General features: G+C 38.2%; 1 long non-coding RNA gene across 1 annotated transcript in view; it reads left to right on the forward strand.

The window, feature by feature from the left end:
- The window catches only part of LOC137205642 (uncharacterized), a 63,857-nt gene extending 51,030 nt beyond the window's left edge, over nt 1–12,827 (forward strand). Inside the window, exon 3 of the long non-coding RNA XR_010934231.1 lies at nt 10,852–12,827. This is a non-coding gene — a long non-coding RNA (uncharacterized lncRNA). The remainder of the gene's footprint in view (nt 1–10,851) is intronic.
- The last annotated feature ends 1,159 nt before the right edge of the window (nt 12,828–13,986 follow it).

Genomic DNA, 13,986 nt, shown 5'->3' on the forward strand with positions numbered 1-13,986 from the left:
ATGTCTGAGTTTACCATCTTGCTGTTTTTACCTATTACTTCTATCTGTTCCTTATTCCTTTGTTCCTCCTTTTCTGTCTTCTTCCGGCTATACATCTTTGTTTCAGTTTTTTAAATGATTCCTCCAGAAATTAAATGTGTATTCTTATCAGTCTACCTTGGATTAATATTATACTACTTCAAGTATAATATAATAACTTTGTATCAGTATACATTTATTTACCCCCTCCCATTTTTAAAAAAATTATTTTTTAAAATTTTATTAAAAGGTTCTTATTAGTTATCTATTTTATACATATTAATGTATATATGTCAATCCCAATCTCCCAGTTCATCCCACCACCACCCTCCCCTTCCCCCCTTTGTGTCCATACGTTTGTCCTCTATATCTGTGTCTCTATTTCTGCCTTGCAAAGCAGTTCATCTCTACCATGTTTCTAGACTGCACATATAGGCATTAATATGCTATATCTGTTTTTCTCTTTCTGACTTACTTCACTCTGTATGGCAGTCTCTAGGTCCATCCACGTCTCTACAAATGACCCAATTTCATTCATTTTTATGGCTAAGTAATACTCCATTGTACATATGTACCACATCTTCTTTATCCATTCACCTGCTGATGGGCATTTAAGTTGCTTCCATGACCTGGCTATTGTAAATAGTGCTGCAATGAACATTGGGGTGCATGTGTCTTTTTGAATTATGGTTTTCTCTGGGTATATTCCCAGTAGTGGGATTGCTGGGTCATATGGTAATTCTATTTTTAGTTTTTGAAGGAAACTCCATACTGGTCTCCATAGTGGCTGAACAATTTACATTCCCACCAAAAGTGCAAGAGGGTTGCCTTTTCTCCACATCCTCTCCAGCATTTGTTGTTTGTGGATTTTCTGATGATGCCCATTCTAACTGGTGTGAGGTGATATCTCATTGTAGTTTTGATTTGTATTTCTCTAATAATTGGTGATGTTGAGCAGCTTTTCATGTGCCTCTTGGCCATCTGTACGTCTTCTTTGGAGAGATGTATCTTTAGGCCTTCTGCCCATTTTTTGATTGGGTTATTTGTTTTTTTAATATTGAGCTGCATGAGTTGTTTATATATTTTGGAGATTAATCCTTTGTCCATTGATTGGTTTGCAAATATTTTCTCCCATTCTGAGGGTTGTCTTTTTGTCTTGTTTATAGTTTCCTTTGCTGTGCAAAAGCTTTGAAGTTTCATTAGGTCCCATTTGTTTATTTTTGTTTTTATTTCCCTTACTCTAGGAGGTGGGTCAAAAAGGATCTTGCTGTAATTTATGTCATAGAGTTTTCTGCCTATGTTTTCCTCCAAGAGTTTTATAGTGTCTGACCTTACATTTAGGTGTTTAATCCATTTTGAGTTTATTTTTGTGTATGGTGTTAGGGAGTGTTCTAATTTCATTCTTTTACATGTAGCTGCCCAGTTTTCCTGCCACCACTTATTAAAGAGGCTGTCTTTTCTCCACTGTGTATTCCTGCCTCCTTTTTCAAAAATAAGTTGACCACATGAGCATGGGTTTATCTCTGGGCTTTCTGTCCTGTTCCATTGCTCTATATTTCTGTTTTTATGCCAGTATCATACTGTTTTGATTTCTGTAGCTTTGTAGTATAGTCTGAAGTTTGGGCCTTATCTCTTATAACATTCTTTATTTTAAAGTCTATTTTATCTGCTATGAGTATTGCTACTCCAGCTTTCTTTTGATTTCCATTTGCATGGAATATCTTTTTCCATCCCCTCACTTTCAGTCTGTATGTGTCCCTAGGTCTGAAGTGGGTCTCTTGTAAACAGCATATATATGGGTTTTGTTTTTGTACCCATTCAGCGAACCTGTGTTTTTTGGTGGAGCATTTAATCCATTTACATTTAAGGTAATTTTCGATACGTATGTTCCTATTACCATTTTCTTAATTGTTTTGGGTTTGTTTTTGTATGTCTTTTTCTTCTCTTGTGTTTCCCATTTAGAGAAATTCCTTTAGCATTTGTTGTAGAGCTGGTTTGGTGGTGCTGAATTCTCTTAGCTGTTGCTTGTCTGTAAAGCTGTTGATTTCTCCATTGAGTCTGAATGAGATCCCTACTGGGTAGAGTAATCTTGGTTGTAGGTTCTTCCCTTTCATCACTTTAAGTATATCATGCCACTCCCTTCTGACTTGTAGAGTTTCTGCTGAGAAATCAGCTGTTAACCTTATGGGAGTTCCCTTGTATGTTATTTGTCATTTTTCTCTTGTTGCTTTTAATAATTTTTCTTTCTCTTTAATTTTAGTCAGTTTGATTACTATGTGTCTCGGCATTTTTCTCCTTGGGTTTGTCCTGTGTGGGATTCTCTGTGCTTCCTGGACTTGGGTGGCTATTTCCTTTCCCATGTTAGGGAAGTTTTCGACTATAATCTCTTCAAATATTTTCTCAGGTCCTTTCTCTCTTTTCTCCTTCTGGGACCCCTATAATGTGAACATTGTTGTGTTTAATGTTGTCCCAGAGGTCTCTTAGCCTGTCTTCATTTCTTTTCATTCTTTCTTCTTTATTCTGTTCCTTGGCATTGAATTCCACCATTCTGTCTTCCAGGTCACTTATCTGTTTTTCTGCCTCAGTTATTCTGCTATTGATTTCTTCTAGTGTATTTTTCATTTCAGTTATTGTATTGTTCATCTCTGTTTGTTTGTTCTTTAATTCTTCTAGGTGTTTTTTCTTTAATTCTTCTAGATCTTTGTTAAACATTTCTTACATCTTCTCGATCTTTGCCTCCATTCTTCTTCCTCATCCTGGATCAGGACCAGGATCATCTTCACTATCATTATACTGAATTCTTTTTCTGGAAGGTTGCCTATCTCCCCTTCATTTAGTTGTTTTTCTGGGGTTTTATCTTGTTCCTTCAACTGGTACATAGCCCTCTGCCTCTTCATCTTGTCTATCTTTCTGTGAATATGGTTTTTGTTCCACAGGCTGCAGGACTGTAGTTCTTCTTGCTTCTGCTACCTGCAGAAGGATGAGTCTATCTCCACCGTCCCATTTTTTAGGCTACTATATGATACTGATATTTTCTTTCACACATATCATAAATCCAATAAAATATTACTATTGGTGTTATTTATGCTTTAAACAATTGACATTTAAAGAATTTAACAGGAGACAGAATTCACTAGGAGACAGGCACCAGGCCCTGCCTGTTTTTATTTACCCACCATTTTACCATCTCTTTTCTTCATCCTGTCCTGTATAGACTTGAGTCTCCACTTAGTAACTCATTCAGCCTAAGTACTTTCTTTAACATTGTTTGGTTTTGGTAGTATGGGTTTTCTTATGACAAAGTCTCTCAGCTTTCGTTTATTTGACAATGACTTTATTCCACTTCTGTTGTGAAAAATATTTTCATTAGAAGTACAATTCTAGTTTGATGTGTTTTTGTTTTTACTACTTTGGAGATATGTTCTGATCTGCCCTATTTCTGGTGAGAAGTTGACCATTTTTCTTACTGTTGTTTTCCAATATGTAATGCATATTCTTTTTCTATGGCTGATTTTGCAACTTTTCATCTTTGGTTTTCAGAAATTTGAAATGATGTGCCTAGGCATGAGTTTTATTTGTTTATTCATCCTGCTTGGGGTTAATTGGAATTCTGAGATTTGGAAGCTATTTTTTCCTTATTAAACTTGGAAAAATTTTGGCAGTTATTTCTTGAAATATATTTTTCTTCCTTATTCTTCTTCTGGGTATTCTAATACATGTATATTAGACTGCTTGATATTATCTCAAACATTACTGATGCTCTATCCCTCCTTTCTTTTCTTAATACCTTATCCTGCTCATCTTTACTTTGGATAATTTCTAAAGACCTGCTTTTACACTTCTTTTACCTATATTCTACAGTGTCCACTCTTCTATGAGCTCATTCAATGGATATTTTATTCTACAAATTGTATTTTTCAGTTGAAAATTTACATTTGTTTCTTTTTTACATTTTCAATTGCTTTCCTGAAATGCTTCATCTCTTTACTCATTATATCTATATTTTTCTGTAAATTCTTTAACATATATGTGTTTTAAAAATTCTTGTCTACTAATTTCAATAATTTTGTCATCTTTGTTTCTACTTTTATTGACTATGTTTTCTTTTAATTATGGTTACACTTTCCTGCTTTTAAGCTTTACACTTAAAAAAATTTTTATTCCAGACATTGTGAACAAAAAATAGTGGAGGCAAAAGTATAATGTTGTTTTATTTTGTTTATTCACCAGAAAGTGAAATCCCTTTCCATTGTTTGGCTGTTAGGATTAAGGGCTGATCATTTAGATTCCTCCTAGAACCAAAATGAATGGCAGCTCTAAGTATATTTAGTTTGCCTGTGAAGAGCTCAACCCCTAGTTTCCTTTGTAAATATCTTTCTATTATCTTTTCAGTATTGGAAGTTGCATTTGGAAGTTGCATTTCAAGATAAACTTGTTTTACCTTTGAATTCAACAGGGCCTAAGAACCCAATTACTGTGAAAATGAGCAACATTAGAGTTTCAAACCCCCTCCATTGGTGATTTCTTGGCAAAAATTTAGGGATACGGTAAGGGAAAATACTTGTCAGGTCAACCAATTCTGCTTCTGTATTTGGGGGTTTACCCAGATTCCAATATGTCCTGCCAACTTACACAGTATTCTAAGGTTTGTCTGATTTCTCCTCATCCATGCAAAGTTTCTTTGATTATGAGAAACCAGCTCTTCCGTTCAATTGTCCCCAGAGTGGTCACACTTTAGATATGCAAGCTTCCGTGGCTTTCTGCTCACTTATGAAGGAATAATTTCCCTTTAGAACTTAGTTTATCAAGGATTCCTTGTTTGTAGTATTCTTTGCTAGCCAGTTAAAATAATAAAAACATGATTTTAATTTTATCTGGATTGTTCTTATTATTACCATGGGAACAACAATCTTTTGTGTCCTTCTGACTCCTAACCAAAATAAAAAGTATTTGCATTTATTTTGGGGAAATATTTTATATGGATATAGAGTTCTAGATTTTCAGTTATTTTCTTTGAGAACTTTGAAGATGTCATTCCATTATCATCTCTTTTTCCATATTTTCTGTTTCAAAGTCAGTCTTATGTCTTATTGTTGCCCCTTTGAAGATATGTCATTTTTTCCCTCCACTACATCTGCTTTCCAGATTTTTCTCTTTGATTTTGATTTTCAGCAGTTCTACTAAGATAAGCCTAGGTATGGTGCTATTATAATAATCTTAGGTGAGGATTTGTGGTGGGCTTGCATTACCATTGAATTGACATTGTAGCTTGTTCAAAAATTAATTGGCCACACACAAAAACAGACACATAGATCAATGGAACTGAATAAAGAGCCCAGAAATAAACCCACACAAGTGTGGTCAATTAATCTATGACAAAGGAGGTAAGAATGTACAATAGAGAAAAGACAGCCTCTTTGATAAGCAGTGTTGAGAAAATTGGACAGCTACATGCAAAAGAATGAAACTGGACTACTTTCTCACATCATATACAAGAAGAAACTCAAAACAGATTAAAGACCTAAATGTAAGACCTGAAATCTTAAAAGTAGAAGAAAACAGAGGCAGTGACCTCTTCGAGATCGGTCTTAGCAATATGTTTTTGGATGTCTCCTCAGGCAAGGGAAACAAAAACAAAAATAAACAAATGGGACCTAACCAAAGTTAAAAGCTTTGCACAGCAAAGGAAACTGTCAGCAAAACAAAAGGCAACCTATTGAATGGGAGAAGATATTTGCAAATGATATGTCCAATAAGGAGTTAATATCCAAAATATTTAAAAAACTCGTACAACTCAATATCAAAAAACAATCTGCCCAAACAATTAAAAAATGAGTAGAAGATCTGAATAGCCATTTTTACAAAGAAGACATACAGATGGCCAATAAGAAAAGATGATCAATATCACTAATCATCAGGGAAATGCAAATCAAAACCACAATAAGATACTACCTCACACTCACACTTATCAGAATGGCTCTCATCAAGAAGACTGCAAATAACAAATGTTGGCAAGGATGTGGAGAAAAGGGAACCCCTATACATTTTTGGTAGGCATGCAAATAGGTACAGCCACTATGGAAAACAGTATGGAGGTTCTTCAAAATTTTAAAAATAGAACTACCGTATGACCCAGCAATTCCACTCCTGGGTATTTATCCAAAGAAAATGAAAACACTAATTCAAAAAGGTATATGCACCCCAGTGTTCATGACAGAATTATTTACAATAGCCAAGATATATATACACACACACACAGACACACACACACACACACACAGACACACACACACACACACGCACACAGAGGAATGTTACTCAGCCATAAAAAAGAATGAAATTTTGCCATTTGCAACAACATGGATGGACCTATTACGCTTAGTGAAATAAGTCAGAGAAAGACAACTACTGTATGTTTTCACTTATATGTGGAATCTAAAAAAACAAACTATTAAAAAATAAATAGAACAGAAACAGACTCACAGATGCAGAGAACAACCTAGTGGTTGCCAGAGGGGAGAGGGGTAGGGGTAGGGGCAAAATAGGTGACGGGGATTAAGAGGTACAAACTACTAGGTATAAAATAAAAAAGTGAGAAGGATGTAAAGTACTTCACTGGGAATATATGCCATGTTTTATAATAACTTTGAATCGAGTATAATCTACAAAAATATCAAATTACTATGTTGTATACCTGAAACTAATATAATATTGAAAGTCAACAATACTTCAATAAAAAAATTAAACAAAAATAAAAAATATTAATTGGCCTTAGATGTGTGGATATATTTCTGGATTCTTGATTCTATTCCATTAAACTATGTGTCTAGGCTTTCACCAATACAACTCTGTTTTGATTACATTGCTATTATTTTATACTTTTATACATTTCTTCTAATTTTGCTTTAGACAGTCAATTAATTTTAGAGCATTTAAAGATTAGAAAAAATGAATTTTATGATTACTTTCATTTTAACCACTTCCATCACTCTCTCATTCTTTTTGAAGATTCAAGTTTCTTTTTCACATTACAGGAAAATCGAAGGGATTTTTCCATAGGGGAGAGAGGTCTGGGCAGGGCCTGGTGCCTGTCTCCTAGTGAATTCTGCTCTCCTCTACCAGGCCTGCCCCAGAATGGAGGCTCTCTTCGGTCTCCTGCCTGTCTTCATTCTTTCTCATGAGCACCTGGGTAAATTCCTGACCAAAATTGATAGAGAGGAGCCTGCGACTGGGTGTGAATTACCCTTGTATTCTATGTCTTAAGGTGATTCTATGTTCTCATAGAAGCCCACACTCAGCCTTTACCAATTCATCAAAAATACTGGCTGAAATCTTTTTACCCACTGTGTGACTGTCCTGTCTTCCTGCTGTGCTCTACATAGGCAAATCAATGCTTCAGTATCTTCCCTCCTCTTTGGAAGCATCTGTCTTTCCTTAGATGTTTGTCCTGCAACCTCAACTCTCTCACAGATTCAAGAAAAGTTATGATTTTGTAGATTATCCATCTCTTCCCTGTTATTATAGCAGAAGCAACGATCTTTCTAGCTTTCTATATCCTAAGCAATAGCTGGAAGCCACTATTTTATAAACTTTTAGAATATATGCATACTATTCTTCTAATGAATAAAATGGTAAATTTTAATGGAAAAACAATGTTTTAAAAGTAAATGTTTGCTCCATGCTGAAATTAGTGACTGAAATTCACTAATTGCAACTCGTACAATTTCTTAGATATAGGTTGGCTGTCATTGGATAAGTGTAAGTGTCATTTGTGTTGTGTTCAGCATAAATATTGTTTCTCTGGTGTGGGAAAGAATTGTGAACACTCTGATTTATAATGAAGTCCAAGCACCTTACCCCGGCTTTTTTTTTTTTTTTTTTTTTTTTTTTTTTTTGCCACAGGGCATGCGGGACATTAGTTCCCCAACCAGAAATAGAACCCGTGCCCCCTGCAGTGGAAGCACGGAGTCTTAACCACTGGACTGCCAGGGACGTCCCTAACCTGGCTTTCAAAGCTCTCCTTACCCAGGCATTAACCACACATTATAGTATCCAAGTTCGCTGCAGGAATGTTCAGGAATATACAGGTTGCCCTCCTTAAACATGCCCATCCTGCATCTTTTCTAACTCTGATTTCCATTTATTCAGAGTGCCTTTCCATATCACCACTGGCTTTCTTTTCTTTTTTTACCCATCAAGGCTCAGCTGGACTTCATGCATACATTCTTTGCCAATCAGCAAACACTTGTTGAGCACCCACGTTGTCTGAGCTATATCCTAATAGATAGACATACGACGGTAACTGAGCCACACCTGCTCTCAGGGAGCACACAGTCTTCAGTTAAGTTTTTCCCTGAACAAGTGATTTGTCTGCTGCGTTGGTGTTGCTTATGATGGAAATGATGGTGACGATGACGGTGATGATGATGATGGTAGCTAACCTTTATGGAGTACTTGCTATGTGCCAAGAACTTTTCTTAATCTTTCGTATCTATAAACTCTTTTAATCGTCACAACCACCCTAGGAGATAGTTATTATTTTTATCCTGATTTTTCAATGGTGAAATTGAGCATAGGGAATTAATAAGTGAATACATAAATAAATGAACGATTTTTGTTTCTTAAAAAAATCAGCCACATTAAATAAGGCACTGACGTTTTGGATGCTGTTTGAACTGTTTCTTTTTTCCTGATACCTCCCTCTTGATCACACTCAAGAGAGAATATGCACTTGTTCAAACTTTTGGTGTTCTGCTCTCCTTTTTATACATTTGCATCCTTTAAACTCTGTGAACTCTTTAAGAAAAGGGACAAAGAGGTGGTGAAGGAAAGACACACAGCCTCTTCTCCCAGCCACATGGTCATTTCACTTAAGATTCTCTGTGGCAACCACAGTTTTGAGTCTGCTGTGGCTACAGACCTGGACAGCTCTATAAAATGGGCAGGGTTCCCATTAGCAGCATTAGGTTGGGCCTTAATATTGAAGAAATAATGTTGGAATGACCGACAGAAGTAGGGAACAGTCTGGATATACATTCAGTTTTTCCCCACAACTATTTATTGAATGACTTCTATGTATCTGGCCTTAGGAGGGGTGCCTGGCATATAATGGCAAACACACAGACATGGTCTCTGCCTTCATAGTACTTACAGCCTAAGAGAATATTCCAAGATTTGGTCCTTGCATAAATGAGAAAAATGCCTGCAGTTACATTAGGCTCTGAATTCCTCATGTTTCCGTAGCAATCACTGTAGACTTTCAAGCTGCAGTCTTTCAGCTAACCAATGTAACCAAAGACAGTAGTATTTCAGGGGAGTCAAACCACAGTAGTGGAACTAGCTTCCAGTCCTAAGCCTGGAGTCCAAGGTGGGCTTGGGGACAAGTTTAGCCCTCCTGTGCCTTCTTCTCTCTGAGTAGGGCTTGCCCATTTCCCATGGTCTGCACTCCAGCCATTCTGTTGAGACTAGAGTCTGCCCTGAACCCCAGCTCACTTGACTCCCAGAGGGATATCTCACATGATTCTTCATTATTGTACCCAGCATACGCCAGAGACAGTTCTAGCTCTTACAACCTTCTTCCCTTAAGAGCTGGACCCTGCTTCTGGAAACTCCAGCTGCTGGCTGGGGTCTTATTCCAAGCAAATGGACCACCCAAACCATGACATCATCAGCTTCAGGCATCACTGCTGTTTGGATGCTGCTGTCTCTGCGCCATGCCCTCCAGCTCCAAATCCCCCCAGATGTTAGCAAGTGCCTGGTGGGAGATTGTTTGCTACACCTCTTTGCGCTGGTGGTCACTCCCCCATGAAACCAACTCTTCAGATCGAGTAAAGCTTCCAACACCAGTCCTGTCTTTTAACACTTCTTCCCTGGTCCCGGCAGCCAGTAGCTAAGTCCCAGCATGCCTCTCATCAAAGCCCTCCAGAGATGTGACAAGCTTTCGTTCCTGGTGTTAATCCTGGTTTTTATTGTCTTGCGATCTCATGCACCAACGTCTGGCACTTGATCCACTTACCTCTTCTTATTTTCCCACAGCAACACAAAGATCTTCCGTAGGAATGCTCTTAATTCTTGTTACATGTCTTCTGACAGATTGCTTTCTCCCAAGGTCCAGTAGTGAAAGCTAGAGTCAGTGTGTGTTGGGAGACCTGGGCTTCCTTGCCGTGCCACCATCTGGCTGTGTGGCCTTGGGCAATTCAATTCCCTTTGCTGTGACTCAGTTTCCTAGATGGTAAAATGAAAAAGCTTGTCCATAAGGTTTCCGATGCCTTCCAGCTCCCAAGTTTGTTGACATGAAGTTGGCCAAGGATAGTTTTTTCAAGCAACCCTCAACTTGCTGTTTTGTTTCAAATGCCTATCAGAAAACAATATCCACTCAGCTAACACTTCTCACATTTCTCCAGCTTTGGATGAAGTCTATTTCTAAATAAGACATATATATCTCCTGATTTTGGCTTCCTTGTCCATTATACTTTATACATTAATGTCTTGAATTTTATAGACCATTTTGTACTTTCCAGGCCCTTTCATGATTATTATCCCATTGGATCTTCATACTGGCCCTATTATTAGGAAGGACAAGGCTTTGCAATCTCTGTCTCTCTCTTTTTCTTTTTAGCTTCTCTCCCTTCCCCACTCCCCCCTTCCCCCCACCCTCCCTCTCAGGAATCAGCCCATGATGCATATTGAGAAGTAAGATATTTATCTGCCCCAGGAAGCACAGCTAGTTGGTGGCAGTTCCTGAAGTAGAATTCAGGTCTCCTGAAGACTAGTTTACTAGATCTTTGACTTTTCCATGCCCTCTCACTGAGCTTTTTTTTTTTTTTTTTACAGCTATTCTACAGAACTCCTACAGTACTGCTAATGTTCTGCTTTCTTCCATGAGCCAGGAGAGTCTACTAAAAGAATGGATGAAATGAATTCTTCCCTTCTCCAAGTATAAAGTCTCTGGAGGCCAGCACAAATCATTTTTGCAAGGCACCCATTTCTCTGGGCCAAAAGGACTATCAACAAACATGTGGTTCTTCGGTCAGCTCTTCTGACATTTCATCACATTTAACCAACTCAGCAATTTGATGAAGCCCAAACTCTAGGAAGAGAAGTCGAAGAGGAGTTTTAAGCAACAGTGGCTTAGTTTCACTGGCTGGGCCATAAGCTACCAAGGTTGCATAGTTTAGAATTTTCCCCAAGAGCTGAAAGAACTGCGTGTGTTCCCTACCCTTCAGTATCAGGAAGGAGAGATTAAGTGAATGTTTTCAGTTTCACAGGAAAAGGTAATAAAAATACAAGTATATTTTGGGTCAGGTTCAATTTCTGCTTGATTCTTCCAAATCTCTCTGAAGAAAATAGATTGTAGCACAACAGAAACTTTGGCACCCAAGCAGATAAGATTCTTCACCACAACCCACGTAGTTATCGGTTCTCCAATACAAACCTAATTACATACAGTGATGAATTCAGCGAGCTTAATAAAATGGGGGGAAAGTTAAAGATAGTGGGTCAGATGTGTCAGTCATAGTAAAACTATCATTAGTTACTATTTTAATGGTTCATTTGATTAAATGCTAAGCTATTGTCTTGTAATTATGTGTATTCAAGGGAAAAATCCTCAAGTTCAATTAGGAATGTATCTTTTACTGCACTATGTTTAATGAAGTCATAACATCATCATAATAAGCAAGGAATAATGAAAATCTTCCTTTGAAATTGCAGTAGAAGTATTTGCAGAGAAGTAGCTGGCATGTGTAATATGATGAGTTCCCTTAAATGGCTCATCTGTTGATCAAAAAAGCAAATTATATAAGTGGATACTGCTAGGCAGAAACATGTGGACACAGCTGGAGTGTCATGTGTCACGGTTCCAGTCATTGCCAGCTGGCGGTCACACAAAGGCAGGCCAAGCCAAACAATTACTGTTATTCATAAGAGCAAATGTGCATTCCATACACACAGTGCAGGCTTTATGAAATAACTGAGCATTCAGATGCATCCAGACAGCCGAGCTGTTTTTTCATCACTTTTCCCCGGGTGCCAGGCCAATATGGCAAACTGACTCTGCTATTCAGAAACCCTTATCTTTACCCAATTAACCAAATCACTGTGACGTTTGAGAGTTCTTCATGCACTTTGCTGAGCGCGTGAAACCGGCAGTCTTACCAGGCAGCAGATGCACAGCTTCTGGAAACAATCTGCTTTCATTCTTTTTTTTTGAGCTGTAACTACCCTGTTAGACCACTGCCCGTTACATGCCAGAGCCTGGAATCCATCTGCAACGTCTGAACATACATCTGAACATCTAGTCCTCAACTCCATGTGCCTGTGTGATGGATGTCTTCCAAGATGTTGCCTTGGGAGGGTCAAGCATGGCCAAAAGGCAGGCAGAAGGGATTCATACTCTTGTTTAGGGGAAAAAATAAATTAAATGGGAGAACATTCCAAAAGATAGTCTAGTAATATACTGAAATGAGAATCCCTGGATTACTTAAAATAGAGACACCAAAGGAAGAAGAAGTAATATGGAGCTGTTTGTTTTTTCATAATTTTCATCTATTTTCTTAAAATAAAATGTAGCCATAACTCCCTGCCTATTATTTCTTTCAAGAGACAAGGTCACAGGCACATGTGAAAGTGTGTGCCGTCATGTTACTGCTTACAGCCATGTAGGAATAAAAAGAATCCTGGGGAGAAAGTTTCACTGCAATAGGTGAATGTTTATATCTCATTTCTCCAAAGAAGAGACTTGGTCTCCCTCCAAAGAGGGGTACTTGGTCTGCACCAGCACTGTCCACTAGAAATAGAATGTGAGCCATATTTGTGACTTAAAATTTTCTAGTAGCCATACTCAATAAACAAGTGAAATTAATTTTAACAAAATATTTTGTTTAATTCAACATATCTAAGATATTATCACTTCAACATCTAATCAACATTCAAGTATTAATGAGATATTTTACATTTTTGTGTACTAAGTCTCGAAGTCTGGTGTGTATTTTACATGTATAACACGTCTGAATTTGGACTAGCCACATCTCAGGAGCTTCATAGCCACGTGTGGCCCGTGGCTCCTGTTTTGGATGTGCAGCTCTAGACTTTTGGCGGTGGTGACTTCGAGTATGCCCAAGCACGCTTTGCCCAGTGCCGAAGGGTAACACCTAATACACTGACTGAAGAGTCAAACGCTCTGTTTCTGGTCTTAGCTCTACTGTCAAACTTCCTCCTGCTCAGTTAATTCATCCATAAAATGGAGAGAATAGCAACTGCCTTAACACCTCTGTTAAGTTTTCTATAAGAGTTCAAGTTAAATAAAAGAAGACTATTTTAAGAAACAGTGTCTATAAACATTAGACTAAGCAAACACCTAAAAACTTGTCCACGGTAGCTGAACGTTCTAATAAGTAAGGAAACCCATTCTATTCCTTAATTCTCTGCTCCCTGTTATTCCTTTCACAGGATAGGTTTTAAATCAGATAGGATTTTGGTGTTTTTTTTTTTGCTGTACACGGGCCTCTCACTGCTGTGGCCTCTCCCGTTGCGGAGCATAGGCTCCGGACGCGCAGGCTCAGCGGCCATGGCTCATGGGCCCAGCCGCTCCGCGGCATGTGGTATCTTCCCGGACCGGGGCACGAACCCGTGTCCCCTGCATCGGCAGGCAGACTCTCAACCACTGCGCCACCAGGGAAGCCCATCAGATCGGATTTTAAAGGCTAAAGCCCCCCTCATTACCTATAAAGGTCTGTGGAGGATTTTTAACATATCCAAGATTTTTAAAGTAACCGTGGTAAGGTCACCATTCTTTTGCATAGGGGGTTTTCTCTCAATAGCTGATCCCCATATAGGCATGGATTCCAGTTCTCCTTTGAAACCCAAGATGACACTGGCAGCACGTTGTTCAAGAGAGGCTAGGCTTGTGAGGTGTGCCTTTGCCGTTGTGCTTCATTTGTGTGATGCTCAGAACATTTAGGGTCACCA

This window comes from Pseudorca crassidens, chromosome 14 (genome assembly GCF_039906515.1).
Source record: "Pseudorca crassidens isolate mPseCra1 chromosome 14, mPseCra1.hap1, whole genome shotgun sequence".
Classification (NCBI taxonomy): domain Eukaryota; kingdom Metazoa; phylum Chordata; class Mammalia; order Artiodactyla; family Delphinidae; genus Pseudorca; species Pseudorca crassidens.